General features: G+C 37.0%; 19 non-coding genes across 19 annotated transcripts; all 19 read right to left on the bottom strand.

Annotated features, from left to right (window-relative positions):
* Window positions 1–172: 172 nt before the first annotated feature.
* TRNAG-UCC (transfer RNA glycine (anticodon UCC)) lies at window positions 173–244 on the bottom strand. Its single transcript has one exon. It is a non-coding gene; the product is annotated as a tRNA-Gly (tRNA).
* Window positions 245–340: 96 nt separating this feature from the next.
* Window positions 341–412, bottom strand: TRNAG-CCC (transfer RNA glycine (anticodon CCC)). The gene has a single exon. It is a non-coding gene; the product is annotated as a tRNA-Gly (tRNA).
* Window positions 413–3,185: 2,773 nt separating this feature from the next.
* On the bottom strand, window positions 3,186–3,257 carry TRNAG-UCC (transfer RNA glycine (anticodon UCC)). The gene has a single exon. It is a non-coding gene; the product is annotated as a tRNA-Gly (tRNA).
* Window positions 3,258–4,604: 1,347 nt separating this feature from the next.
* TRNAV-CAC (transfer RNA valine (anticodon CAC)) lies at window positions 4,605–4,676 on the bottom strand. Its single transcript has one exon. It is a non-coding gene; the product is annotated as a tRNA-Val (tRNA).
* A 1,348-nt stretch (window positions 4,677–6,024) lies between these two features.
* On the bottom strand, window positions 6,025–6,096 carry TRNAG-CCC (transfer RNA glycine (anticodon CCC)). The gene has a single exon. It is a non-coding gene; the product is annotated as a tRNA-Gly (tRNA).
* Window positions 6,097–8,698: 2,602 nt separating this feature from the next.
* TRNAG-UCC (transfer RNA glycine (anticodon UCC)) lies at window positions 8,699–8,770 on the bottom strand. Its single transcript has one exon. It is a non-coding gene; the product is annotated as a tRNA-Gly (tRNA).
* Window positions 8,771–10,120: 1,350 nt separating this feature from the next.
* TRNAG-UCC (transfer RNA glycine (anticodon UCC)) lies at window positions 10,121–10,192 on the bottom strand. The gene has a single exon. It is a non-coding gene; the product is annotated as a tRNA-Gly (tRNA).
* Window positions 10,193–10,288: 96 nt separating this feature from the next.
* TRNAG-CCC (transfer RNA glycine (anticodon CCC)) lies at window positions 10,289–10,360 on the bottom strand. Its single transcript has one exon. It is a non-coding gene; the product is annotated as a tRNA-Gly (tRNA).
* Window positions 10,361–11,542: 1,182 nt separating this feature from the next.
* Window positions 11,543–11,614, bottom strand: TRNAG-UCC (transfer RNA glycine (anticodon UCC)). Its single transcript has one exon. It is a non-coding gene; the product is annotated as a tRNA-Gly (tRNA).
* A 93-nt stretch (window positions 11,615–11,707) lies between these two features.
* On the bottom strand, window positions 11,708–11,779 carry TRNAG-CCC (transfer RNA glycine (anticodon CCC)). Its single transcript has one exon. It is a non-coding gene; the product is annotated as a tRNA-Gly (tRNA).
* Window positions 11,780–12,962: 1,183 nt separating this feature from the next.
* TRNAG-UCC (transfer RNA glycine (anticodon UCC)) lies at window positions 12,963–13,034 on the bottom strand. Its single transcript has one exon. It is a non-coding gene; the product is annotated as a tRNA-Gly (tRNA).
* A 1,516-nt stretch (window positions 13,035–14,550) lies between these two features.
* On the bottom strand, window positions 14,551–14,622 carry TRNAG-CCC (transfer RNA glycine (anticodon CCC)). The gene has a single exon. It is a non-coding gene; the product is annotated as a tRNA-Gly (tRNA).
* A 1,351-nt stretch (window positions 14,623–15,973) lies between these two features.
* TRNAG-CCC (transfer RNA glycine (anticodon CCC)) lies at window positions 15,974–16,045 on the bottom strand. The gene has a single exon. It is a non-coding gene; the product is annotated as a tRNA-Gly (tRNA).
* An 841-nt stretch (window positions 16,046–16,886) lies between these two features.
* Window positions 16,887–16,958, bottom strand: TRNAG-UCC (transfer RNA glycine (anticodon UCC)). The gene has a single exon. It is a non-coding gene; the product is annotated as a tRNA-Gly (tRNA).
* Window positions 16,959–17,394: 436 nt separating this feature from the next.
* TRNAG-CCC (transfer RNA glycine (anticodon CCC)) lies at window positions 17,395–17,466 on the bottom strand. The gene has a single exon. It is a non-coding gene; the product is annotated as a tRNA-Gly (tRNA).
* A 1,350-nt stretch (window positions 17,467–18,816) lies between these two features.
* TRNAG-CCC (transfer RNA glycine (anticodon CCC)) lies at window positions 18,817–18,888 on the bottom strand. Its single transcript has one exon. It is a non-coding gene; the product is annotated as a tRNA-Gly (tRNA).
* Window positions 18,889–23,069: 4,181 nt separating this feature from the next.
* TRNAG-CCC (transfer RNA glycine (anticodon CCC)) lies at window positions 23,070–23,141 on the bottom strand. The gene has a single exon. It is a non-coding gene; the product is annotated as a tRNA-Gly (tRNA).
* A 1,349-nt stretch (window positions 23,142–24,490) lies between these two features.
* Window positions 24,491–24,562, bottom strand: TRNAG-CCC (transfer RNA glycine (anticodon CCC)). Its single transcript has one exon. It is a non-coding gene; the product is annotated as a tRNA-Gly (tRNA).
* Window positions 24,563–25,912: 1,350 nt separating this feature from the next.
* Window positions 25,913–25,984, bottom strand: TRNAG-CCC (transfer RNA glycine (anticodon CCC)). The gene has a single exon. It is a non-coding gene; the product is annotated as a tRNA-Gly (tRNA).
* Between the last annotated feature and the right edge of the window lie 960 nt (window positions 25,985–26,944).

Here is a 26,944-nt window from a genome sequence, read left to right as displayed (position 1 = left end):
ATTGCATTGACCAGGAATCAATCGCAGGTCAACTGCTTGGAAGGCAGGTTTGCTCACCACTATACCAAAAATGCTTAAGGTACCCAGCATTTTTTTCACATTTTCTGCACTAACCCTACAAAATTGTTAGTAAAAATAATGACGTGCCTGAAAAAAAAACACACCCATGTTTTGCATTGGCCGGCAATCGAACCCGGGTCAACTGCTTGGAAGGCAGCTATGCTCACCACTATACCACCAATGCTTACAGGATCAGCTTTTTTTTTTACATTTTCTGCACTAACATTACAAAATAGTTTGTAAAATGTATGATATGCCAGAAATAAAACTACATAAGTATTGCATTGGCCGGGAATCGAACCCGGGTCAACTGCTTGGGAAGCAGCTATGCTCTCCACTATACCACCAATGCATGAACCAACTTGAGTGATTTGGGATTATGGCTGTTAAATCTGCTAAAGTTTTACTTAGAAAAAGGAGGACTGAATATGTCTTGAAAGAGCCAATTACTAAAAAGTTTAAAAACAAGGAAAAGTTTTGTCCAAAACTCAAAGATGAATTCTTGTGAATCAGCTATGGAGCTTTTCCACCAATTCTTACAATTCTCTCAATTATTTTCACTTTTTTGCAATAAGGTAACTAAACTCTTACCAAGAAAGAAAGTACACTATGAGCCTTAGCTCAAACAGATTACAAAGAGTCAAAAGCAGCACCAAATTCCCCCTCAAGACCTCTGCCATATTTGGCATTTTTAACACGAACTCTAAAGACAGGGGAGTTTTTGGAATCAGTTATGTAGCTTTTCCACCTCTGCCTACAAATTCTCTCAATTAGCTTTGCTTTTTGCCAACTAAGGTAGCTAAAGTGTTACCAAGAAAGAAATAAAAGCATAAGCCTTAGCACAGAAAGTGAAAAAGAGTCCAAACACCACCAAATGCAAAAAAACAATGAGTTCTTCAAGAATTAAACTATGGCCTATTGTTTTAAAAGCAACTACACCCACCAGCATAACACCAATGCCAACCCTGACATTGCTTTCGTATTGGAGACTAACCCTACAAAGTATTTAATCAACAACTGAAGAGCAGAAGATCAGTTAGATGAGACAGTTGAAAAAAGGCGAAGAAATATTCTCTTCATTTCTTTTCTCATTTTCGTGGTTGCTAAACTCTAAGAAGAAAGAAGAGCCTGAGACTTAACACGAAAAATTAAAACAGACTAAAAGCATCACCAAATGTGAAAAACAATTCATACATTGGCTGAGAATCAAACTCAGGTCAACTACTTGGAAGGCAACGATTCTCACCACTATACCACCAACACTTACAGAAGCCATGTTTTTTTCTTACATTTTCTGCACTATCAATACGAAATTATTAGTAAAAAGTAAGACGTGCCAAGAAAAAACCCCCCACATAAGCATTGCATTGACCAGGAATCAATCGCAGGTCAACTGCTTGGAAGGCAGGTTTGCTCACCACTATACCAAAAATGCTTAAGGTACCCAGCGTTTTTTTCACATTTTCTGCACTAACCCTACAAAATTGTTAGTAAAAAGTATGACGTGCCTGAAAAAAAAAAACCCACATAAGTATTGCATTGACCAGGAATCAATCGCAGGTCAACTGCTTGGAAGGCAGGTTTGCTCACCACTATACCAAAAATGCTTAAGGTACCCAGCATTTTTTTCACATTTTCTGCACTAACCCTACAAAATTGTTAGTAAAAAGTATGACGTGCCTGAAAAAAAAAACACCAATGTTTAGTATTAGCCGGGAATTGAACCCAGGTCAACTGCTTGGAAGGCAGCTATGCTCACCACTATACCACCAATGCTTATAGGGTCAGCTTATTTTTTTACTTTTTCTGCATTAACATTACAAAATAGTTTGTAAAATGTATGATATGCCAGAAATAAAGCAACATAAGTATTGCATTGGCTGGAAATCAAACCCAGGTCAACTGCTTGGGAAGCAGCTTTGCTCACCACAATACCACCAAAGCATGAACCAACTTGACTGGTTTGGGATTATGGCTGTTAAATCTGCTAAAGTTTTACTTAAAAAAAGGAGGACTGAATATGTCTTGAAAGAGCCAATTACTGAAAAGTTTAAAAACAAGGCAAAGCATTGTCCAAAACTCAAAGATGAATTCTTGTGAATCAGCTATGGAGCTTTTCCACCAATTCTTGCAATTCTCTCAATTATTTTCACTTTTTTGCCAATAAGGTAACTAAACTCTTACCAAGAAAGAAAGTACACTATGAGCCTTAGCTCAAAAAGATTACAAAGAGTCAGAACCAGCACCAAATTACCCCTAAAGACCTCTGCCATTTTTGGCATTTTTAACACTAACTCTAAAGACAGAGGAGTTTTTGGAATCAGTTATGTAGCTTTTCCACCTCTGCCTACAAATTCTCTCAATTAGCTTTGCTTTTTGCCAACTAAGGTAGTTAAAGTGTTACCAAGAAAGAAATAAAAGCATAAGCCTTAGCACAGAAAGTGAAAAAGAGTCCAAACACCACCAAATGCAAAAAAACATTGAGTTCTTCAAGAATTAAACTATGGCCTATTGTTTTAAAAGCAACTACACCCACCAGCATAACACCAATGCCAACCCTGACATTGATTTCGTATTGGAGACTAACCCTACAAAGTGTTTAATCAACAACTGAAGAGCAGAAGATCAGTTAGATGAGACAGTTGAAAAAAATCTAAGAAATATTCTCTTCAATTTTTTCTCATTTTCGTGGTTGCTAAACTCCAAGAAGAAAGAAGAGCATGAGCCATAACACGAAAAATTAAAACAGACTAAAAGCATCACCAAATGTGAAAAACAATTCATACGTTGGCCGGGAATTGAACCCGGGTCAACTGCTTGGAAGGCAGCTATGCTCACCACTATACCACCAACACTTACAGAAGCCATGTTTTTTTCTTACATTTTCTGCACTAACAATACAAAATTATTAGTAAAAAGTAAGACGTGCCAGGAAAAAAAAACCCACATAAGTATTGCATTGACAAGGAATCAATCGCAGGTCAACTGCTTGGAAGGCAGGTTTGCTCACCACTATACCAAAAATGCTTAAGGTACCCAGCATTTTTTTCACATTTTCTGCACTAACCCTACAAAATTGTTAGTAAAAATTATGACGTGCCTGAAAAAAAAACACACCTATGTTTTGCATTGGCCAGGAATCGAACCTGGGTCAACTGCTTGGAAGGCAGCTATGCTCACCACTATACCACCAATACTTACAGGATCAGCTTTTTTTTTTACATTTTCTGCACTAACATTACAAAATAGTTTGTAAAATGTATGATATGCCAGAAATAAAACTACATAAGTATTCCATTGGCCGGGAATCGAACCCGGGTCAACTGCTTGGGAAGCAACTATGCTCACCACTATACCACCAATGCATGAACCAGCTTGACTGGTTTGGGATTATGGCTGTTAAATCTGCTAAAGTTTTACTTAAAAAAAGGAGGACTGAATATGTCTTGAAAGAGCCAATTACTAAAAAGTTTAAAAACAAGGCAAACCATTGTACAAAACTCAAAGATGAATTCTTGTGAATCAGCTATGGAGCTTTTCCACCAATTCTTACAATTCTCTCAATTATTTTCACTTTTTTGCCAATAAGGTAACTAAACTCTTACCAAGGAAGAAAGTACACTATGAGCCTTAGCTCAAAAAGATTACAAAGAGTCAGCACCAGCATCAAATTACCCCTAAAGACCTCAGCCATTTTTGGCATTTTTAACACTAACTCTAAAGACAGAGGAGTTTTTGGAATCAGTTATGTAGCTTTTCCATCTCTGCCTACAAATTCTCTCAATTAGCTTTGCTTTTTGCTAACTAAGGTAGCTAAAGTGTTACCAAGAAAGAAATAAAAGCATAAGCCTTAGCACAGAAAGTGAAAAAGAGTCCAAACACCACCAAATGCAAAAAAACAATGAGTTCTTCAAGAATTAAACTATGGCCTATTGTTTTAAAAGCAACTACACCCACCAACATAACACCAATGCCAACCCTGACATTGCTTTCATATTGGAGACTAACCCTACAAAGTATTTAATCAACAACTGAAGAGCAGAAGATCAGTTAGATGAGACAGTTGAAAATAATCTAAGAAATATTCTCTTCAATTTTTTTCTCATTTTCGTGGTTGCTAAACTCTAAGAAGAAAGAAGAGCATGAGCCTTAACACGAAAAATTAAAACAGACTAAAAGCATCAGCAAATGTGAAAAACAATTCATGCATTGGCTGAGAACTGAACCAGGGTCAACTGCTTGGAAGGCAGCTATGCTCACCACTATACCACCATCACTTACAGAAGCCATGTTTTTTTCTTACATTTTCTGCACTAACAATACAAAATTATTAGTAAAAATTATGACGTGCCTGAAAAAAAAACACACCCATGTTTTGCATTGACCAGGAATCGAACCCGGGTCAACTGCTTTGAAGGCAGCTATGCTCACCACTATACCACCAATGCTTACAGGATCAGCTTTTTTTTTTACATTTTCTGCACTAACATTACAAAATAGTTTGTAAAATGTATGATATGCCAGAAATAAAACTACATAAGTATTGCATTGGCCGGGAATCGAACACGGGTCAACTGCTTGTGAAGCAGCTATGCTCACCACTATACCACCAATGCATGAACCAAAATGACTGGTTTGGAATTATGGCAGTTAAATCTGCTAAAGTTTTACTTAAAAAAGGAGGACTGAATATGTCTTGAAAGAGCCAATTACTAAAAAGTTTAAAAACAAGGCAAAGCATTGTCCAAAACTCAAAGATGAATTCTTGTGAATCAGCTATGGAGCTTTTCCACCAATTCTTACAATTCTCTCAATTATTTTCACTTTTTTGCCAATATGGTAACTAAACTCTTACCAAGAAAGAAAGTACACTATGAGCCTTAGCTCAAAAAGATTACAAAGAGTCAGCACCAGCACCAAATTACCCATAAAGACCTCTGCCATTTTTCGCATTTTTAACACTAACTCTAAAGACAGAGGAGTTTTTGGAATCAGTTATGTAGCGTTTCCACCTCTGCCTACAAATTCTCTCAATTAGCTTTGCTTTCTGCCCACTAAGGTAGCTAAAGTGTTACCAAGAAAGAAATAAAAGCATAATCCTTAGCACAGAAAGTGAAAAAGATTCCAAACACCACCAAATGCAAAAAAACAATGAGTTCTTCAAGAATTAAACTATGGCCTATTGTTTTAAAAGCAACTACACCCACCAGCATAACACCAATGCCAACCCTGACATTGCTTTCGTATTGGAGACTAACCCTACAAAGTATTTAATCAACAACTGAAGAGCAGAAGATCAGTTAGATGAGACAGTTGAAAAAAATCTAAGAAATATTCTCTTCAATTTTTTTCTCATTTTCGTGGTTGCTAAACTCTAAGAAGAAAGAAGAGCATGTGCCTTAACACGAAAAATTAAAACAGACTAAAAGCATCACCAAATGTGAAAGACAATTCATGCGTTGGCTGAGAATCAAACTCGGGTCAACTACTTGAAAGGCAGCTATGCTCACCACTATACCACCAACACTTACAGAAGCCATGTGTTTTTCTTACATTTTCTGCACTAACAATACGAAATTATTAGTAAAAAGTAAGACGTGCCAGGAAAAAAACCCCCACATAAGTATTGCATTGACCAGGAATCAATCGCAGGTCAACTGCTTGGAAGGCAGGTTTGCTCACCACTATACCAAAAATGCTTAAGGTACCCAGCATTTTTTTCACATTTTCTGCACTAACCCTACAAAATTGTTAGTAAAAAGTATGACGTGCCTGAAAAAAAAAACCACCGATGTTTCGTATTGGCTGGGAATTGAACCCGGGTCAACTGCTTGGAAGGCAGCTATGCTCACCACTATACCACCAATGCTTACAGGATCAGCTTTTTTTTTACATTTTCTGCACTAACATTACAAAATAGTTTGTAAAATGTATGTTATGCCAGAAATAAAACTACATAAGTATTGCATTGGCCGGGAATCGAACCCGGGTCAACTGCTTGGGAAGCAGCTATGCTCACCACTATACCACCAATGCATGAACCAACTTGACTGGTTTGGGATTATGGCTGTTAAATCTGCTAAAGTTTTACTTAAAAAAAGGAGGACTGAATATGTCTTGAAAGAGCCAATTACTAAAAAGTTTAAAAACAAGGCAAAGCATTTTCCAAAACTCAAAGATGAATTCTTGTGAATCAGCTATGGAGCTTTTCCACCAATTCTTACAATTCTCTCAATTATTTTCACTTTTTTGCCAATAAGGTAACTAAACTCTTACCAAGAAAGAAAGTACACTATGAGCCTTAGCTCAAAAAGATTACAAAGAGTCAGCACCAGCACCAAATTACCCCTAAAGACCTCTGCCATTTTTGGCATTTTTAACACTAACTCTAAAGACAGAGGAGTTTTTGGAATCAGTTATGTAGCTTTTCCACCTCTGCCTACAAATTCTCTCAATTAGCTTTGCTTTCTGCCCACTAAGTTAGCTACAGTGTTACCAAGAAAGAAATCAAAGCATAAGCCTTAGCACAGAAAGTGAAAAAGATTCCAAACACCACCAAATGCAAAAAAACAATGAGTTCTTCAAGAATTAAACTATGGCCTATTGTTTTAAAAGCAACTACACCCACCAGCATAACACCAATGCCAACCCTGACATTGCTTTTATATTGGAGACTAACCTTACAAAGTATTTAATCAACAACTGAAGAGCAGAAGATCAGTTAGATGAGACAGTTGAAAAAAAGCTAAGAAATATTCTCTTCAATTTTTTTCTCATTTTCGTGGTTGCTAAACTCTAAGAAGAAAGAAGAGCCTGAGACTTAACACGAAAAATTAAAACAGACTAAAAGCATCACCAAATGTGAAAAACAATTCATGCATTGGCTGAGAATCAAACTTGGATCAACTACTTGGAAAGCAGCGATTCTCACCACTATACCACCAACACTTACAGAAGCCATGTTTTTTTCTTACATTTTCTGCACTAGCAATACGAAATTATTAGTAAAAAGTAAGACGTGCCAGGAAAAAAACCCCCACATAAGTATTGCATTGACCAGGAGTCAATCGCAGGTCAACTGCTTGGAGGGCAGGTTTGCTCACCACTATACCAAAAATGCTTAAGGTACCCAGCATTTTTTTCACATTTTCTGCACTAACCCTACAAAATTGTTAGTAAAAAGTATGACGTGCCTGAAAAAAAGAAACACAGATGTTTTGTATTGGCAGGGAATTGAACCCGGGTCAACTGCTTGGAAGGCAGCTATGCTCACCACTATACCACCAATGCTTACAAGACCAGCTTTTTTTTTTACATTTTCTGCACTAACATTACAAAATAGTTTGTAAAATGTATGATATGCCAGAAATAAATCTACATAAGTATTGCAATGGCCGGGAATCAAACCCGGGTCAATTGGTTAGGAAGCAGCTATGCTCACCACTATACCACCAATGCATGAATCCACTTGACTGGTTTGGGATTTTGGCTGTTAAATCTGCTAAAGTTTTACTTAAAAAAGGAGGACTGAATATGTCTTGAAAGAGCCAATTACTAAAAAGTTTAAAAACAAGGCAAAGCATTGTCCAAAACTCAAAGATGAATTCTTGTGAATCAGCTATGGAGCTTTTCCACCAATTCTTACATTTCTCTCAATTATTTTCACTTTTTTGCCAATAAGATAACTAAACTCTTACCAAGAAAGAAAGTACACTATGAGCCTTAGCTCAAACAGATTACAAAGAGTCAACAGCAGCACCAAATCCCCCCTAAAGACCTCTGCCATTTTTGGCATTTTTAACACTAACTCTAAAGACAGAGGAGTTTTTGGAATCAGTTATGTAGCTTTTCCACCTCTGCCTACAAATTCTCTCAATTAGCTTTGCTTTCTGCCCACTAAGGTAGCTAAAGTGTTACCAAGAAAGAAATTAAAGCATAAGCCTTAGCACAGAAAGTGAAAAAGATTCCAAACACCACCAAATGCAAAAAACAATGAGTTCTTCAAGAATTAAACTATGGCCTATTGTTTAAAAAGCAACTACTCCCACCAGCATAACACCAATGCCAACCCTGACATTGCTTTCGTATTGGAGACTAACCCTACAAAGTAATTAATCAACAACTGAAGAGCAGAAGATCAGTTAGATGAGACAGTTGAAAAAAATCTAAGAAATATTCTCTTCAATTTTTTTCTCATTTTCGTGGTTGCTAAACTCTAAGAAGAAAGAGGAGCATGAGCCTTAACACGAAAAATTAAAACAGACTAAAAGCATCACCAAATGTGAAAAACAATTCATGCGTTCGCAGGGAATTGAACCCGGGTCAAATGCTTGGAAAGCAGATATGCTGACCACTATACCACCAACACTTTCAGAAGTCATGTTTTTTTCTTACATTTTCTGCACTAACAATACAAAATTATTAGTAAAAAGTAAGACGTGCCAGGAAAAAAAAACCCACATAAGTATTGCATTGACCAGGAATCAATCGCAGGTCAACTGCTTGGAAGGCAGGTTTGCTCACCACTATACCAAAAATGCTTAAGGTACCCAGCATTTTTTTCACATTTTCTGCACTAACCCTACAAAATTGTTAGTAAAAATTATGACGTGCCTGAAAAAAAAACACACCCATGTTTTGCATTGGCCAGGAATCGAACCAGGGTCAACTGCTTGGAAGGCAGCTATGCTCACCACTATACCACCAATGCTTACAGGACCAGCTTTTTTTTTTACATTTTCTGCACTAACATTACAAAATAGTTTGTAAAATGTATGATATGCCAGAAATAAAACTACATATGTATTGCATTGGCCGGTAATCGAACCCAGGTTAACTGCTTGGGAAGCAACTATGCTCTCCACTATACCACCAATGCATGAACAAACTTGAGGGATTTGGGATTATGGCTGTTAAATCTACTAAAGTTTTACTTAAAAAAAGGAGGACTGAATATGTCTTGAAAGAGCCAATTACTAAAAAGTTCAAAAACAAGGCAAAGCATTGTCCAAAACTCAAAGATGAATTCTTGTGAATCAGCTATGGAGCTTTTCCACCAATTCTTACAATTCTCTCAATTATTTTCACTTTTTTACCAATAAGGTAACTAAACTCTTACCAAGAAAGAAAGTACACTATGATCCTTAGCTCAAAAAGATTACAAAGAGTCTGCACCAGCACCAAATTACCCCTAAAGACCTCTGCCATTTTTGGCATTTTTAACACTAACTCTAAAGACAGAGGAGTTTTTGGAATCAGTTATGTAGCTTTTCCACCTCTGCCTACAAATTCTCTCAATTAGCTTTGCTTTCTGCCCACTAAGGTAGCTAAAGTGTTACCAAGAAAGAAATAAAAGTATAAGCCTTAGCACAGAAAGTGAAAAAGAGTCCAAACACCACCAAATGCAAAAAAACAATGAGTTCTTCAAGAATTAAACTATGGCCTATTGTTTTAAAAGCAACTACACCCACCAGCATAACACCAATGCCAACCCTGACATTGCTTTTATATTGGAGACTAACCTTACAAAGTGTTTAATCAACAACTGAAGAGCAGAAGATCAGTTAGATGAGACAGTTGAAAAAAAGCTAAGAAATATTCTCTTCAATTTTTTTCTCATTTTCGTGGTTGCTAAACTCTAAGAAGAAAGAAGAGCCTGAGACTTAACACGAAAAATTAAAACAGACTAAAAGCATCACCAAATGTGAAAAACAATTCAAGCGTTGGCTGAGAATCAAACTTGGATCAACTACTTGGAAAGCAGCGATTCTCACCACTATACCACCAACACTTACAGAAGCCATGTTTTTTTCTTACATTTTCTGCACTAACAATACGAAATTATTAGTAAAAAGTAAGACGTGCCAGGAAAAAAACCCCCACATAAGTATTGCATTGACCAGGAATCAATCGCAGGTCAACTGCTTGGAAGGCAGGTTTGCTCACCACTATACCAAAAATGCTTAAGGTACCCAGCATTTTTTTCACATTTTCTGCACTAACCCTACAAAATTGTTAGTAAAAATTATGACGTGCCTGAAAAAAAAACACACCCATGTTTTGCATTGGCCGGGAATCGAACCCGGGTCAACTGCTTGGAAGGCAGCTATGCTCACCACTATACCACCAATGCTTACAGGATCAGCTTTTTTTTTTACATTTTCTGCACTAACATTACAAAATAGTTTGTAAAATGTATGATATGCCAGAAATAAAACTACATAAGTATTGCATTGGCCGGGAATCGAACCCGGGTCAACTGCTTGGGAAGCAGCTATGCTCACCACTATACCACCAATGTATGAACCAACTTGACTGGTTTGGGATTATGGCCGTTAAATCTGCTAAAGTTTTACTTAGAAAAAGGAGGACTGAATATGTCTTGAAAGAGCCAATTACTAAAAAGTTTAAAAACAAGGCAAAGCATTGTCCAAAACTCAAAGATGAATTCTTGTGAATCAGCTATGGAGCTTTTCCACCAATTCTTACAATTCTCTCAATTAGTTTCACATTTTTGACAATAAGGTAACTAAACTCTTACCAAGAAAGAAAGTAAACTATGAGCCTTAGCTCAAACAGATTACAAAGAGTAAACAGCAGCACCAAATTCCCCCTAAAGACCTCTGCCATTTTTGGCATTTTTAACACTAACTCTAAAGACAGAGGAGTTTTTGGAATCAGTTATGTAGCTTTTCCACCTCTGCCTACAAATTCTCTCAATTAGCTTTGCTTTCTGCCCACTAAGGTAGCTAAAGTGTTACCAAGAAAGAAATAAAAGCATAAGCCTTAGCACAGAAAGTGAAAAAGAGTCCAAACACCACCAAATGGAAAAAAACAATGAGTTCTTCAAGAATTAAACTACGGCCTATTGTTTTAAAAGCAACTACACCCACCAGCATAACACCAATGCCAACCCTGACATTGCTTTCGTATTGGAGACTAACCCTACAAAGTATTTCATCAACAACTGAAGAGCAGAAGATCAGTTAGATGAGACAGTTGAAAAAAATCTAAGAAATATTCTCTTCAATTTTTTTCTCATTTTCGTGGTTGCTAAACTCTAAGAAGAAAGAAGAGCATGAGCCTTAACACGAAAAATTAAAACAGACTAAAAGCATCACCAAATGTGAAAAACAACTCATGCATTGGCCGGGAATCAAACTCGGGTCAACAGCTTGGAAGGCAGCTATGCTCACCACTATACCACCAACACTTACAGAAGCCATGTTTTTTTCTTACATTTTCTGCACTAACAATACAAAATTATTAGTAAAAAGTAAGACGTGCCAGGAAAAAAAATCCCACATAAATATTGCATTGACCAGGAATCAATCGCAGGTCAACTGCTTGGAAGGCAGGTTTGCTCACCACTATACCAAAAATGCTTAAGGTACCCAGCATTTTTTTCACATTTTCTGCACTAACCCTACAAAATTGTTAGTAAAAATTATGACGTGCCTGAAAAAAAAACACACCCATGTTTTGCATTGGCCGGGAATTGAACCCGGGTCAACTGCTTGGAAGGCAGCTATGCTCACCACTCTACCACCAATGCTTACAGGATCAGCTTTTTTTACATTTTCTGCACTAACATTACAAAATAGTTTGTAAAATGTATGATATGCCAGAAATAAAACTACATAAGTATTGCATTGGCCGGGAATCGAACCCGGGTCAACTGCTTGGGAAGCAGCTATGCTCACCACTATACCACCAATGCATGAACGAACTTAACTGGTTTGGGATTATGGCCGTTAAATCTGCTAAAGTTTTACTTAGAAAAAGGAGGACTGAATATGTCTTGAAAGAGCCAATTACTAAAAAGTTTAAAAACAAGGCAAAGCATTGTCCAAAACTCAAAGATGAATTCTTGTGAATCAACTATGGAGCTTTTCCACCAATTCTTACAATTCTCTCAATTAGTTTCACTTTTTTGACAATAAGGTAACTAAACTCTTACCAAGAAAGAAAGTACACTATGAGCCTTAGCTCAAACAGATTACAAAGAGTCAACAGCAGCACCAAATTCCCCCTAAAGACCTCTGCCATTTTTGGCATTTTTAACACTAACTCTAAAGACAGAGGAGTTTTTGGAATCAGTTATGTAGCTTTTCCACCTCTGCCTACAAATTCTCTCAATTAGCTTTGCTTTCTGCCCACTAAGGTAGCTAAAGTGTTACCAAGAAAGAAATAAAAGCATAAGCCTTAGCACAGAAAGTGAAAAAGATTCCAAACACCACCAAATGGAAAAAAACAATGAGTTCTTCAAGAATTAAACTATGGCCTATTGTTTTAAAAGCAACTACACCCACCAGCATAACACCAATGCCAACCCTGACATTGCTTTCGTATTGGAGACTAACCCTACAAAGTATTTAATCAACAACTGAAGAGCAGAAGATCAGTTAGATGAGACAGTTGAAAAAAATCTAAGAAATATTCTCTTCAATTTTTTTCTCATTTTCGTGGTTGCTAAACTCTAAGAAGAAAGAAGAGCATGAGCCTTAACACGAAAAATTAAAACAGACTAAAAGCATCACCAAATGTGAAAAACAATTCATGCGTTGGCCAGGAATCGAACCTGGGTCAACAGCTTGGAAGGCAGCTTTGCTCACCACTATACCACCAACACTTACAGAAGCCATGTTTTTTTCTTACATTTTCTGCACTAACAATACAAAATTATTAGTAAAAAGTAAGACGTGCCAGGAAAAAAAAAACCCACATAAGTATTGCATTGGCCAGGAATCAATCGCAAGTCAACTGCTTGGAAGGCAGGTTTGCTCACCACTATACCAAAAATGCTTAAGGTACCCAGCATTTTTTTAACATTTTCTGCACTAACCCTACAAAATTGTTAGTAAAAATTATGACGTGCCTGAAAAAAAAACACACCCATGTTTTGCATTGGCCGGGAATCGAACCCGGGTCAACTGCTTGGAAGGCAGCTATGCTCACCACTATACCACCAATGCTTACAGGGTCAGCTTGTTTTTTACATTTTCTGCACTAACATTACAAAATAGTTTGTAAAATGTATGATATGCCAGAAATAAAACTACATAAGTATTGCATTGGCTGGAAATCAAACCCGGGTCAACTGCTTGGGAAGCAGTTATGCTCAACACTATACCACAAATGCATGAACCCACTTGACTGGTTTGGGATTTTGGCTGTTAAATCTGCTAAAGTTTTACTTAAAAAAGGAGGACTGAGTATGTCTTGAAAGAGCCAATTACTAAAAAGTTTAAAAACAAGGCAAAGCATTGTCCAAAACTCAAAGATGAATTCTTGTGAATCAGCTATGGAGCTTTTCCACCAATTCTTACAATTCTCTCAATTATTTTCACTTTTTTGCCAATAAGGTAACTAAACTCTTACCAAGAAAGAAAGTACACTATGAGCCTTAGCTCAAAAAGATTACAAAGAGTCAGCACCAGCACCAAATTACCCCTAAAGACCTCTGCCATTTTTGGCATTTTTAACACTAACTCTAAAGACAGAGGAGTTTTTGGAATCAGTTATGTAGCTTTTCCACTTCTGCCTACAAATTCTCTCAATTAACTTTGCTTTCTGCCAACTAAGGTAGCTAAAGTGTTACCAAGAAAGAAATAAAAGCATAAGCCTTAGCACAGAAAGTGAAAAAGAGTCCAAACACCACCAAATGCAAAAAAACAATGAGTTCTTCAAGAATTAAACTATGGCCTATTGTTTTAAAAGCAACTACACCCACCAGTATAACACCAATGCCAACCCTGACATTGCTTTCGTATTGGAGACTAACCCTACAAAGTGTTTAATCAACAACTGAAGAGCAGAAGATCAGTTAGATGAGACAGTTGAAAAAAAGCTAAGAAATATTCTCTTCAATTTTTTTCTCATTTTCATGGTTGCTAAACTCTAAGAAGAAAGAAGAGCCTGAGACTTAACACGAAAAATTAAAACAGACTAAAAGCATCACCAAATGTGAAAAACAATTCATGCGTTAGCTGAGAATCGAACTCGGGTCAACTACTTGGAAGGCAGCGATTCCCACCACTATACCACCAACACTTACAGAAGCCATGTTTTTTTCTTACATTTTCTGCACTAACAATACGAAATTATTAGTAAAAAGTAAGACGTGCCAGGAAAAAAAAACCCACATAAGTATTGTATTGACCAGGAATCAATCGCAGGTCAACTGCTTGGAAGGCAGGTTTGCTCACCACTATACCAAAAATGCATAAGGTACCCAGCATTTTTTTCACATTTTCTGCACTAACCCTACAAAATTGTTAGTAAAAAGTATGACGTGCCTGAAAAAAAAAAACACCGGTGTTTAGTATTGGCCGGGAATCGAACCTGGGTCAACTGCTTGGAAGGCAGCTATGCTCACCACTATACCACCAATGCTTACAGGGTCAGCTTTTTTTTTTACATTTTCTGCACTAACATTACAAAATAGTTTGTAAAATGTATGATATGCCAGAAATAAAACTACATAAGTATTGCATTGGCCGCGAATCGAACCCGGGTCAACTGCTTGGGAAGCAGCTATGCTCACCACTATACCACCAATGCATGAACCAACTTGACTGGTTTGGGATTATGGCTGTTAAATCTGCTAAACTTTTACTTAAAAACGTAGGACTGAATATGTCTTGAAAGAGCCAATTACTAAAAAGTTTAAAAACAAGGCAAAGCATTGTCCAAAACTCAAAGATGAATTCTTGTGAATCAGCTATGGAGCTTTTCCACCAATTCTTACAATTCTCTCAATTATTTTCACTTTTTTGCCAATAAGGTAACTAAACTCTTACCAAGAAAAAAAGTACACTATGAGCCTTAGCTCAAAAAGATTACAAAGAGTCAGCACCAGCACCATATTCCCCCTAAAGACCTCTGCCATTTTTGGCATTTTTAACACTAACTCTAAAGACAGAGGAGTTTTTGGAATCAGTTATGTAGCTTTTCCACCTCTGCCTACAAATTCTCTCAATTAGCTTTGCTTTTTGCCAACTAAGGTAGCTAAAGTGTTACCAAGAAAGAAATAAAAGCATAAGCCTTAGCACAGAAAGTGAAAAAGAGTCCAAACACCACCAAATGCAAAAAAACAATGAGTTCTTCAAGAATTAAACTATGGCCATTTGTTTTAAAAGCAACTACACCCACCAGCATAACACCAATGCCAACCCTGACATTGCTTTCATATTGGAGACTAACCCTACAAAGTTTTTAATCAACAACTGAAGAGCAGAAGATCAGTTAGATGAGACAGTTGAATATAAGCTAAGAAATATTCTCTTCAATTTTTTTCTCATTTTCGTGGTTGCTAAACTCTAAGAAGATAGAAGAGCCTGAGACTTAACATGAAAAATTAAAACAGACTAAAAGCATCACCAAATGTGAAAAACAATTCATGTGTTGGCTGAGAATTGAACTCGGGTCACACTACTTGGAAGGCAGTCATTCTCACCACTATACCACCAACACTTACAGAAGCCATAATTTTTTCTTACATTGTCTGCACTAACAATACGAAATTATTAGTAAAAAGTAAGACGTGCCAGGAAAAAAACCCCCACATAAGTATTGCATTGACCAGGAATCAATCGCAGGTCAACTGCTTGGAAGGCAGGTTTGCTCACCACTATACCAAAAATGCTTAAGGTACCCAGCATTTTTTTCACATTTTCTGCACTAACCCTACAAAATTGTTAGTAAAAAGTATGACGTGCCTGAAAAAAAAAAAACACCGGTGTTTTGTATTGGCCGGGAATGAAACCCAGGTCAACTGCTTGGAAGGCAGCTATGCTCACCACTATACCACCAATGCTTACAGGGTCAGCTTTTTTTTTTACATTTTCTGCACTAACATTACAAAATAGTTTGTAAAATGTATGATATGCCAGAAATAAAACTACATAAGTATTGCATTGGCCGGGAATCGAACCCGGGTCAACTGCTTGGGAAGCAGCTATGCTCACCACTATACCACCAATGCATGAACCAACTTGACTGGTTTGGGATTATGGCCGTTAAATCTGCTAAAGTTTTACTTAGAAAAAGGAGGACTGAATATGTCTTGAAAGAGCCAATTACTAAAAAGTTTAAAAACAAGGCAAAGCATTGTCCAAAACTCAAAGATGAATTCTTGTGAATCAGCTATGGAGCTTTTCCACCAATTCTTACAATTCTCTCAATTAGTTTCACTTTTTTGACAATAAGGTAACTAAACTCTTACCAAGAAAGAAAGTAAACTATGAGCCTTAGCTCAAACAGATTACAAAGAGTCAACAGTAGCACAAAATTCCCCCTAAAGACCTCTGCCATTTTTGGCATTTTTAACACTAACTCTAAAGACAGAGGAATTTTTGGAATCAGTTATGTAGCTTTTCCACCTCTGCCTACAAATTCTCTCAATTAGCTTTGCTTTCTGCCCACTAAGGTAGCTAAAGTGTTACCAAGAAAGAAATAAAAGCATAAGCCTTAGCACAGAAAGTGAAAAAGAGTCCAAACACCACCAAATGGAAAAAAAACAATGAGTTCTTCAAGAATTAAACTATGGCCTATTGTTTTAAAAGCAACTACACCCACCAGCATAACACCAATGCCAACCCTGACATTGCTTTCGTATTGGAGACTAACCCTACAAAGTATTTAATCAACAACTGAAGAGCAGAAGATCAGTTAGATGAGACAGTTGAAAAAAATCTAAGAAATATTCTCTTCAATTTTTTTCTCATTTTCGTGGTTGCTAAACTCTAAGAAGAAAGAAGAGCATGAGCCTTAACACGAAAAATTAAAACAGACTAAAAGCATCACCAAATGTGAAAAACAATTCATGCATTGGCCGGGAATCGAACCCGGGTCAACTGCTTGGAAAGCAGCTATGCTCACCACTATACCACCAACACTTACAGAAGCCATTTTGTTTTCTTACATTTTCTGCACTAACAATACAAAATTATTAGTAAAAAGTAAGACGTGCCAGGAAAAAAAAAACCCACATAAGTATTGCATTGACCAGGAATCAATCGCAGGTCAACTGCTTGGAAGGCAGGTTTGCTCACCACTATACCAAAAATGCTTAAGGTACCCAGCATTTTTTTCACATTTTCTGCACTAACCCTACAAAATTGTTAGTAAAAATTATGACGTGCCTGAAAAAAAAACACACCCATGTTTTGCATTGGCCGGGAATTGAACCCAGGTCAACTGCTTGGAAGGCAGCTATTCTCACCACTCTACCACCAATGCTTACAGGATCAGCTTTTTTTACATTTTCTGCACTAACATTACAAAATAGTTTGTAAAATGTATGATATGCCAGAAATAAAACTACATAAGTATTGCATTGGCCGGGAATCGAACCCGGGTCAACTGCTTGGGAAGCAGCTATGCTCACCACTATACCACCAATGCATGAACCAACTTAACTGGTTTGGGATTATGGCCGTTAAATCTGCTAAAGTTTTACTTAGAAAAAGGAGGACTGAATATGTCTTGAAAGAGCCAATTACTAAAAAGTTTAAAAACAAGGCAAAGCATTGTCCAAAACTCAAAGATGAATTCTTGTGAATCAACTATGGAGCTTTTCCACCAATTCTTACAATTCTCTCAATTAGTTTCACTTTTTTGACAATAAGGTAACTAAACTCTTACCAAGAAAGAAAGTACACTATGAGCCTTAGCTCAAACAGATTACAAAGAGTCAACAGCAGCACCAAATTCCCCCTAAAGACCTCTGCCATTTTTGGCATTTTTAACACTAACTCTAAAGACAGAGGAGTTTTTGGAATCAGTTATGTAGCTTTTCCACCTCTGCCTACAAATTCTCTCAATTAGCTTTGCTTTCTGCCCACTAAGGTAGCTAAAGTGTTACCAAGAAAGAAATAAAAGCATAAGCCTTAGCACAGAAAGTGAAAAAGATTCCAAACACCACCAAATGGAAAAAAACAATGAGTTCTTCAAGAATTAAACTATGGCCTATTGTTTTAAAAGCAACTACACCCACCAGCATAACACCAATGCCAACCCTGACATTGCTTTCGTATTGGAGACTAACCCTACAAAGTATTTAATCAACAACTGAAGAGCAGAAGATCAGTTAGATGAGACAGTTGAAAAAAATCTAAGAAATATTCTCTTCAATTTTTTTCTCATTTTCGTGGTTGCTAAACTCTAAGAAGAAAGATGAGCATGAGCCTTAACACGAAAAATTAAAACAGACTAAAAGCATCACCAAATGTGAAAAACAATTCATGCGTTGGCCAGGAATCGAACCTGAGTCAACAGCTTGGAAGGCAGCTTTGCTCACCACTATACCACCAACACTTACAGAAGCCATGTTTTTTTCTTACATTTTCTGCACTAACAATACGAAATTATTAGTAAAAAGTAAGACGTGCCAGGAAAAAAAAACCCACATAAGTATTGTATTGACCAGGAATCAATCGCAGGTCAACTGCTTGGAAGGCAAGTTTGCTCACCACTATACCAAAAATGCATAAGGTACCCAGCATTTTTTTCACATTTTCTGCACTAACCCTACAAAATTGTTAGTAAAAAGTATGACGTGCCTGAAAAAAAAAAACACCGGTGTTTAGTATTGGCCGGGAATCGAACCTGGGTCAACTGCTAGGAAGGCAGCTATGCTCACCACTATACCACCAATGCTTACAGGGTCAGCTTTTTTTTTTACATTTTCTGCACTAACATTACAAAATAGTTTGTAAAATGTATGATATGCCAGAAATAAAACTACATAAGTATTGCATTGGCCGCGAATCGAACCCGGGTCAACTGCTTGGGAAGCAGCTATGCTCACCACTATACCACCAATGCATGAACCAACTTGACTGGTTTGGGATTATGGCTGTTAAATCTGCTAAACTTTTACTTAAAAAAGTAGGACTGAATATGTCTTGAAAGAGCCAATTACTAAAAAGTTTAAAAACAAGGCAAAGCATTGTCCAAAACTCAAAGATGAATTCTTGTGAATCAGCTATGGAGCTTTTCCACCAATTCTTACAATTCTCTCAATTATTTTCACTTTTTTGCCAATAAGGTAACTAAACTCTTACCAAGAAAGAAAGTACACTATGAGCCTTAGCTCAAAAAGATTACAAAGAGTCAGCACCAGCACCATATTCCCCCTAAAGACCTCTGCCATTTTTGGCATTTTTAACACTAACTCTAAAGACAGAGGAGTTTTTGGAATCAGTTATGTAGCTTTTCCACCTCTGCCTACAAATTCTCTCAATTAGCTTTGCTTTTTGCCAACTAAGGTAGCTAAAGTGTTACCAAGAAAGAAATAAAAGCATAAGCCTTAGCACAGAAAGTGAAAAAGAGTCCAAACACCACCAAATGCAAAAAAACAATGAGTTCTTCAAGAATTAAACTATGGCCATTTGTTTTAAAAGCAACTACACCCACCAGCATAACACCAATGCCAACCCTGACATTGCTTTCATATTGGAGACTAACCCTACAAAGTTTTTAATCAACAACTGAAGAGCAGAAGATCAGTTAGATGAGACAGTTGAATATAAGCTAAGAAATATTCTCTTCAATTTTTTTCTCATTTTCGTGGTTGCTAAACTCTAAGAAGATAGAAGAGCCTGAGACTTAACATGAAAAATTAAAACAGACTAAAAGCATCACCAAATGTGAAAAACAATTCATGCGTTGGCTGAGAATTGAACTCGGGTCACACTACTTGGAAGGCAGTCATTCTCACCACTATACCACCAACACTTACAGAAGCCATAATTTTTTCTTACATTGTCTGCACTAACAATACGAAATTATTAGTAAAAAGTAAGACGTGCCAGGAAAAAAACCCCCACATAAGTATTGCATTGACCAGGAATCAATCGCAGGTCAACTGCTTGGAAGGCAGGTTTGCTCACCACTATACCAAAAATGCTTAAGGTACCCAGCATTTTTTTCACATTTTCTGCACTAACCCTACAAAATTGTTAGTAAAAAGTATGACGTGCCTGAAAAAAAAAAACACCGGTGTTTTGTATTGGCCGGGAATGAAACCCAGGTCAACTGCTTGGAAGGCAGCTATGCTCACCACTATACCACCAATGCTTACAGGGTCAGCTTTTTTTTTTACATTTTCTGCACTAACATTACAAAATAGTTTCTAAAATGTATGATATGCCAGAAATAAAACTACATAAGTATTGCACTGGCCGGGAAACGAACCAGGGTCAACTGCTTGGGAAGCAGCTATGCTCACCACTATACCACCAATGCATGAACCAACTTGACTGGTTTGGGATTATGGCTGTTAAATCTGCTAAACTTTTACTTAAAAAAGTAGGACTGAATATGTCTTGAAAGAGCCAATTACTAAAAAGTTTAAAAACAAGGCAAAGCATTGTCCAAAACTCAAAGATGAATTCTTGTGAATCAGCTATGTAGCTTTTACACCAATTCTTACATTTCTCTCAATTATTTTCACTTTTTTGCCAATAAGGTAACTAAACTCTTACCAAGAAAGAAAGTACACTATGAGCCTTAGCTCAAACAGATTACAAAGAGTCAACAGCAGCACCAAATTCCCCCTAAAGACCTCTGCCATTTTTGGCACTTTTAACACTAACTCTAAAGACAGAGGAGTTTTTGGAATCAGTTATGTAGCTTTTCCACCTCTGCCTACAAATTCTCTCAATTAGCTTTGCTTTTTGCCCACTAAGGTAGCTAAAGTGTTACCAAGAAAGAAATAAAAGCATAAGCCTTAGCACAGAAAGTGAAAAAGATTCCAAACACCACCAAATGGAAAAAAACAATGAGTTCTTCAAGAATTAAACTATGGCCTATTGTTTTAAAAGCAACTACACCCACCAGCATAACACCAATGCCAACCCTGACATTGCTTTCGTATTGGAGACTAACCCTACAAAGTATTTAATCAACAACTGAAGAGCAGAAGATCAGTTAGATGAGACAGTTGAAAAAAATCTAAGAAATATTCTCTTCAATTTTTTTCTCATTTTCGTGGTTGCTAAACTCTAAGAAGAAAGAAGAGCATGAGCCTTAACACGAAAAATTAAAACAGACTAAACGCATCACCAAATGTGAAAAACAATTCATGCATTGGCTGGGAATCGAACCGTGGTCAACTGCTTGGAAGGCAGCTATGCTCACCACTATACCACCAACACTTACAAAAGCCATGTTTTTTTCTTACATTTTCTGCACTAACAATACAAAATTATTAGTAAAAATTAAGACGTGCCAGGAAAAAAAAACCCACATAAGTATTGCATTGACCAGGAATCAATCGCAGGTCAACTGCTTGGAAGGCAGGTTTGCTCACCACTATACCAAAAATGCTTAAGGTACCCAGCATTTTTTTCACATTTTCTGCACTAACCCTACAAAATTGTTAGTAAAAAGTATGACGTGCCTGAAAAAAAAAAACACCGATGTTTAGCATTGGCTGGGAATTGAACCCAGGTCAACTGCTTGGAAGGCAGCTATGCTCACCCCTATACCACCCATGCTTACAGGGTCAGCTTTTTTTTTTACATTTTCTGCACTAATATTACAAAATAGTTTGTAAACTGTATGGTATGCCAGAAATAAAACTACATAAGTATTGCATTGGCTGGAAATCGAACCCTGGTCAACTGCTTGGGAAGCAGCTATGCTCACCACTATACCACCAATGCATGAACCCACTTGACTCGTTTGGGATTATGGCTGTTAAATGTGCTAAAGATTTACTTAAAAAAGGAGGACTTGAAAGAGCCAATTACTAAAAAGTTTAAAAACAAGACAAAGCATTGTCCAAAACTCAAAGATGAATTCTTGTGAATCAGCTATGTAGCTTTTCCACCAATTCTTACATTTCTCTCAATTATTTTCACTTTTTTGCCAATAAGGTAACTAAACTCTTACCAAGAAAGAAAGTACACTATGAGCCTTAGCTCAAACAGATTACAAAGAGTCAACCGCAGCACCAAATTCCCTCTAAAGACCTTTGCCATTTTTGGCATTTTTAACACTAACTCTAAAGACAGAGGAGTTTTTGGAATCAGTTATGTAGCTTTTCCACCTCTGCCTACAAATTCTCTCAATTAGCTTTGCTTTCTGCCCACTAAGGTAGCTAAAGTGTTACCAAGAAAGAAATAAAAGCATAAGCCTTAGCACAGAAAGTGAAAAAGATTCCAAACACCACCAAATGCAAAAAACAATGAGTTCTTCAAGAATTAAACTATGGCCTATTGTTTTAAAAGCAACTACACCCACCAGCATAACACCATTGCCAACCCTGACATTGCTTTCGTATTGGATACTAACCCTACAAAGTATTTAATCAACAACTGAAGAGCAGAAGATCAGTTAGATGAGACAGTTGAAAAAAATCTAAGATATATTCTCTTCAATTTTTTTCTCATTTTCGTGGTTGCTATACTCTAAGAAGAAAGAAGAGCATGAGCCTTAACAAGAAAAATTAAAACAGACTAAAAGCATCACCAAATGTGAAAAACAATTCATGCTTTGGCCGGGAAGCGAACCAGGATCAACTGCTTGGAAGGCAGCTATGCTCACCATGATAACACCAACACTTACAGAAGCCATGTTTTTTTCTTACATTTTCTGCACTAACAATACAAAATTATTAGTAAAAAGTAAGACGTGCCAGGGAAAAAAAACCCACATAAGTATTGCATTGACCAGGAATCAATCGCAGGTCAACTGCTTGGAAGGCAGGTTTGCTCACCACTATACCAAAAATGCATAAGGTACCCAGCATTTTTTTCACATTTTCTGCACTAACCCTACAAAATTGTTAGTAAAAAGTATGACGTGCCTGAAAAAAAAAAACACCGGTGTTTTGTATTGGCCGGGAATGAAACCCAGGTCAACTGCTTGGAAGGCAGCTATGCTCACCACTATACCACCAATGCTTACAGGGTCAGCTTTTTTTTTTACATTTTCTGCACTAACATTACAAAATAGTTTGTAAAATGTATGATATGCCAGAAATAAAACTACATAAGTATTGCATTGGCCGGGAATCGAACCCGGGTCAACTGCTTGGGAAGCAGCTATGCTCACCACTATACCACCAATGCATGAACCAACTTGACTGGTTTGGGATTATGGCCGTTAAATCTGCTAAAGTTTTACTTAGAAAAAGGAGGACTGAATATGTCTTGAAAGAGCCAATTACTAAAAAGTTTAAAAACAAGGCAAAGCATTGTCCAAAACTCAAAGATGAATTCTTGTGAATCAGCTATGGAGCTTTTCCACCAATTCTTACAATTCTCTCAATTAGTTTCACTTTTTTGACAATAAGGTAACTAAACTCTTACCAAGAAAGAAAGTAAACTATGAGCCTTAGCTCAAACAGATTACAAAGAGTCAACAGTAGCACAAAATTCCCCCTAAAGACCTCTGCCATTTTTGGCATTTTTAACACTAACTCTAAAGACAGAGGAATTTTTCGAATCAGTTATGTAGCTTTTCCACCTCTGCCTACAAATTCTCTCAATTAGCTTTGCTTTCTGCCCACTAAGGTAGCTAAAGTGTTACCAAGAAAGAAATAAAAGCATAAGCCTTAGCACAGAAAGTGAAAAAGAGTCCAAACACCACCAAATGGAAAAAAAACAATGAGTTCTTCAAGAATTAAACTATGGCCTATTGTTTTAAAAGCAACTACACCCACCAGCATAACACCAATGCCAACCCTGACATTGCTTTCGTATTGGAGACTAACCCTACAAAGTATTTAATCAACAACTGAAGAGCAGAAGATCAGTTAGATGAGACAGTTGAAAAAAATCTAAGAAATATTCTCTTCAATTTTTTTCTCATTTTCGTGGTTGCTAAACTCTAAGAAGAAAGAAGAGCATGAGCCTTAACACGAAAAATTAAAACAGACTAAAAGCATCACCAAATGTGAAAAACAATTCATGCATTGGCCGGGAATCGAACCCGAGTCAACTGCTTGGAAAGCAGCTATGCTCACCACTATACCACCAACACTTACAGAAGCCATTTTGTTTTCTTACATTTTCTGCACTAACAATACAAAATTATTAGTAAAAAGTAAGACGTGCCAGGAAAAAAAAAACCCACATAAGTATTGCATTGACCAGGAATCAATCGCAGGTCAACTGCTTGGAAGGCAGGTTTGCTCACCACTATACCAAAAATGCTTAAGGTACCCAGCATTTTTTTCACATTTTCTGCACTAACCCTACAAAATTGTTAGTAAAAATTATGACGTGCCTGAAAAAAAAACACACCCATGTTTTGCATTGGCCGGGAATTGAACCCAGGTCAACTGCTTGGAAGGCAGCTATGCTCACCACTCTACCACCAATGCTTACAGGATCAGCTTTTTTTACATTTTCTGCACTAACATTACAAAATAGTTTGTAAAATGTATGATATGCCAGAAATAAAACTACATAAGTATTGCATTGGCCGGGAATCGAACCCGGGTCAACTGCTTGGGAAGCAGCTATGCTCACCACTATACCACCAATGCATGAACCAACTTAACTGGTTTGGGATTATGGCCGTTAAATCTGCTAAAGTTTTACTTAGAAAAAGGAGGACTGAATATGTCTTGAAAGAGCCAATTACTAAAAAGTTTAAAAACAAGGCAAAGCATTGTCCAAAACTCAAAGATGAATTCTTGTGAATCAACTATGGAGCTTTTCCACCAATTCTTACAATTCTCTCAATTAGTTTCACTTTTTTGACAATAAGGTAACTAAACTCTTACCAAGAAAGAAAGTACACTATGAGCCTTAGCTCAAACAGATTACAAAGAGTCAACAGCAGCACCAAATTCCCCCTAAAGACCTCTGCCATTTTTGGCATTTTTAACACTAACTCTAAAGACAGAGGAGTTTTTGGAATCAGTTATGTAGCTTTTCCACCTCTGCCTACAAATTCTCTCAATTAGCTTTGCTTTCTGCCCACTAAGGTAGCTAAAGTGTTACCAAGAAAGAAATAAAAGCATAAGCCTTAGCACAGAAAGTGAAAAAGATTCCAAACACCACCAAATGGAAAAAAACAATGAGTTCTTCAAGAATTAAACTATGGCCTATTGTTTTAAAAGCAACTACACCCACCAGCATAACACCAATGCCAACCCTGACATTGCTTTCGTATTGGAGACTAACCCTACAAAGTATTTAATCAACAACTGAAGAGCAGAAGATCAGTTAGATGAGACAGTTGAAAAAAATCTAAGAAATATTCTCTTCAATTTTTTTCTCATTTTCGTGGTTGCTAAACTCTAAGAAGAAAGATGAGCATGAGCCTTAACACGAAAAATTAAAACAGACTAAAAGCATCACCAAATGTGAAAAACAATTCATGCGTTGGCCAGGAATCGAACCTGAGTCAACAGCTTGGAAGGCAGCTTTGCTCACCACTATACCACCAACACTTACAGAAGCCATGTTTTTTTCTTACATTTTCTGCACTAACAATACGAAATTATTAGTAAAAAGTAAGACGTGCCAGGAAAAAAAAACCCACATAAGTATTGTATTGACCAGGAATCAATCGCAGGTCAACTGCTTGGAAGGCAAGTTTGCTCACCACTATACCAAAAATGCATAAGGTACCCAGCATTTTTTTCACATTTTCTGCACTAACCCTACAAAATTGTTAGTAAAAAGTATGACGTGCCTGAAAAAAAAAAACACCGGTGTTTAGTATTGGCCGGGAATCGAACCTGGGTCAACTGCTAGGAAGGCAGCTATGCTCACCACTATACCACCAATGCTTACAGGGTCAGCTTTTTTTTTTACATTTTCTGCACTAACATTACAAAATAGTTTGTAAAATGTATGATATGCCAGAAATAAAACTACATAAGTATTGCATTGGCCGCGAATCGAACCCGGGTCAACTGCTTGGGAAGCAGCTATGCTCACCACTATACCACCAATGCATGAACCAACTTGACTGGTTTGGGATTATGGCTGTTAAATCTGCTAAACTTTTACTTAAAAAAGTAGGACTGAATATGTCTTGAAAGAGCCAATTACTAAAAAGTTTAAAAACAAGGCAAAGCATTGTCCAAAACTCAAAGATGAATTCTTGTGAATCAGCTATGGAGCTTTTCCACCAATTCTTACAATTCTCTCAATTATTTTCACTTTTTTGCCAATAAGGTAACTAAACTCTTACCAAGAAAGAAAGTACACTATGAGCCTTAGCTCAAAAAGATTACAAAGAGTCAGCACCAGCACCATATTCCCCCTAAAGACCTCTGCCATTTTTGGCATTTTTAACACTAACTCTAAAGACAGAGGAGTTTTTGGAATCAGTTATGTAGCTTTTCCACCTCTGCCTACAAATTCTCTCAATTAGCTTTGCTTTTTGCCAACTAAGGTAGCTAAAGTGTTACCAAGAAAGAAATAAAAGCATAAGCCTTAGCACAGAAAGTGAAAAAGAGTCCAAACACCACCAAATGCAAAAAAACAATGAGTTCTTCAAGAATTAAACTATGGCCATTTGTTTTAAAAGCAACTACACCCACCAGCATAACACCAATGCCAACCCTGACATTGCTTTCATATTGGAGACTAACCCTACAAAGTTTTTAATCAACAACTGAAGAGCAGAAGATCAGTTAGATGAGACAGTTGAATATAAGCTAAGAAATATTCTCTTCAATTTTTTTCTCATTTTCGTGGTTGCTAAACTCTAAGAAGATAGAAGAGCCTGAGACTTAACATGAAAAATTAAAACAGACTAAAAGCATCACCAAATGTGAAAAACAATTCATGCGTTGGCTGAGAATTGAACTCGGGTCACACTACTTGGAAGGCAGTCATTCTCACCACTATACCACCAACACTTACAGAAGCCATAATTTTTTCTTACATTGTCTGCACTAACAATACGA

Source organism: Phyllobates terribilis, unplaced genomic scaffold (assembly GCF_046119375.1).
Source record: "Phyllobates terribilis strain yellow unplaced genomic scaffold, ASM4611937v1 Scaffold_3__8_contigs__length_932513732, whole genome shotgun sequence".
Taxonomy (NCBI): domain Eukaryota; kingdom Metazoa; phylum Chordata; class Amphibia; order Anura; family Dendrobatidae; genus Phyllobates; species Phyllobates terribilis.
The sequence above is the reverse complement of the archived record's forward strand: the minus strand, read 5'-3'. Positions and strand labels throughout refer to the sequence as shown.